Raw genomic sequence first — 2,846 nt, forward strand, 5'->3', positions numbered from 1 at the left:
GTACAAGAAAAATGTGGCATATATATGCCACATATATTTGGACACACCTTTTGCATACGTAAAGAACTTGTATGATTTTCGGACTATGTAAAATGTATTTTGCAGGTATTGTACTGCAGCATACATGCTTCTGTTATAGTTATGTTACACAAAAATAACTTTAATCTAAATAAAAATTTATGCTTTCAATAATTCTGTCTTTATAGTTTCTCTTTATATTATAGCTTCTATATCTTTATATTATATATCTTTATAGGTTTTCTTTATCCTTTAGTCAGATCTATATCTTCTTCGCAATGATACCAGCTTTTGAACTATAAAGTATTGACATAAAAGTAATAGTAATTATATATATATATGATTTCACTTACCAGGCATGTCGAACTGCTGTGCACTTATCATTGATTGCTTTATTAATAGCAGATGGCTTCGTGTCTGGGTAAGTCCTCTTAACATATGCTATATTTGTCAAAAATTACATTACTGGATTGTTAATTGCAATGTATCTGTACCTGTAATGCAGTCCACCTTTTTTTTATTCAACGCTACATATTTTCCAGAGCCACCACCTTTAGCATTGCTTTCTGCAAGAGCTAGAGCAAGTTGAGTGCCATTTGATGCTGCTCCTTTGACTAAAGTTTCATGCATCCGTCCTGTAAACCAAAGACACTAAAATAATCTCTTTCATTTATAAAAAATTATGGAAAATTTAGTACCGTATTTAAATAAAATTACCTGAAACTTTTCAGCTATGTCAGGTGATAAAATTCCCAGTTCAGGTGTATCTCTTTCTAAATTAAAGAACAATAAAATTTATGTCTGATAAGAAAATACCTCCATTCATTGGTGTTTCTTTCAATTTATTTTTGATCTTTTTGTATTTTTCTTTCAGTTTTCTGTAATTTCCTAACCACTATAACAGTGAAAGAGGGATGGATGGTTCATGCATTCATTCACTTCATCTAACTTTTTCTAATTCTTCCTCATTACCACGAATTTTTTCTAAAAGTATAAATGATATTATCAGAAAAAGTCAATTATGTGTACATTTCTAAAACTGTCAAGGACACATTAAAAATTATAAAAAAAGTAACACCTAACGGTTGCTTCCACTCAGTGATGGATTTCAAACAGTCAAGGACACAAAAAATATTTAAAAATTATAAAAAATGAATATCATAACAGTCACTTCCACTCAGTGATGTTTTGAAAACTGTGAAGGACACAAAAATGATAAGTTACAAAAATAAAGTAATATCCTAACAGTCACTTTCACTCAGTGATGGATTCAAAACTGTTGAGACAAAAATTATTAAAAAATGAAGTAATAATCCTAACTGTCGCTTCCACTCAGTGATGGATTCAAAACAGCCAAGGACACAACCAATGATAAAAAATTTTAAAAAATAAAGTAATACCCTAATAGATCTTCCACTCAGTGATGTATTCAAAACTGTCAGGGATACAAAAAATGATATAAAATTATAAAAAATAAAGTAATATCTAAACAGTCGCTTCCACTCAGTGATGGATTCAAAACTGTTAAGAGACATTAAAAATTATAAAAAGATAATAAGAAATAAAGTAATATCCTAACAGTCGCTTCAACAAGTGATGTAATAATTATCATACTTATTGGAAGTGTATCATACTCTCCGTCTGTATCATCATCATAGTTCAAGCTCCTTCTAGTAGCTATTTCAAATTAAATTAATATTAAAACCGTCCAATAATTATAATTAATGAAACCTCACTTTTTGGAGTGCTAAAAGTTGACCGCTCATCAGCGTTGTTAGAGATGTTATTTTTACTATTTGCCCTGTCAAATAAAAAATATAAATAAATTAATAAATTACTGAAAGTTTACCTGTGGGAAACACTTTTAGCAGTGCTGCAGTAAACCAAATTGTCATTTGTTAATGCTTCATCTGCAAGAGGAAGTAGCATGTCTACATAAATGTTACCTGACAATAAATGAATTGTATTACTAACCAAATTCATTTCTTGTTTCTTTTGACAAAGCTTAATAGGATCTGTATTTTAGCCATAAAAATATGGTTTAGGCATGTATATAAATTGTATCATTAGCACATATTATTTTTTTAGAATTTACACAAATTAAATCTGTTTTACATTTGGGTCTGGCTATTAAATTATTATTATCTGAATGACATGTTGTTAAAATTAAGTTTGCTACAGTAAGTTTTTGGTAGTTTAGGTTTTACTATTATTACAATTATGATAATTTAACAATTACTTGTGCTTCTGCTTATTATCTTTCAACCTCCCTTGCAAAATATACTTCGCCCTAATAAATATAAAGCAATAACATGTACCTGCAACATGGCGGCACTCATGCAGCTGCATTATGTGTTCACTTACGTCCCACATCAATAACTTCAGCTTCATATTTTTCTCTATCTTCCCACAGTGTCAGAGACATATCTCCAATCATAAATGATATCCTACCGTCATCTGGAATATCTATACATTCCCAATCTCGCTCTAGCTTTAGGCTTAACACGCTGTCTTCAACATACTTCACCATGTTGTAAACATCTTAGAGATCTAACAATTAAATTAAAAATAGAACATGTATCAACGTTCATTCTTTTTTATCTATTTCTCGCCATAACTGAAAGTAAAAAAAGACTTCTGGCTCAAAAAGAAATAGAAAAGAACTCAAAAAACCAGTCTCTTCGTCCAAAAGTGCAGACTGCAGTGCAGCTGCCAGCTGCATGCTGATGCGCATGCGTGTACAAAAACTGCATGGCTTTACTATGCAACTAATAAAAATGATACCACCTATTTGGTGCCTTATGCTTTATAGGTAATTGTAAGTGAAG

At 30.6% G+C, this 2,846-nt stretch overlaps 1 long non-coding RNA gene across 1 annotated transcript; it reads right to left on the minus strand.

Moving 5' to 3' along the window:
- Window positions 1-939: 939 nt before the first annotated feature.
- On the minus strand, window positions 940-1,789 carry LOC109582124 (uncharacterized). The gene is made up of 3 exons (XR_002184923.1): window positions 1,755-1,789; window positions 1,633-1,695; window positions 940-1,002 (listed from the first exon to the last, which is right to left on the minus strand). It is a non-coding gene; the product is annotated as an uncharacterized LOC109582124 (long non-coding RNA).
- Window positions 1,790-2,846: the final 1,057 nt, after the last annotated feature.

This window comes from Amphimedon queenslandica, unplaced genomic scaffold (genome assembly GCF_000090795.2).
Source record: "Amphimedon queenslandica unplaced genomic scaffold, v1.1 AMPQUscaffold_13400, whole genome shotgun sequence".
Classification (NCBI taxonomy): Eukaryota; Metazoa; Porifera; class Demospongiae; order Haplosclerida; family Niphatidae; genus Amphimedon; species Amphimedon queenslandica.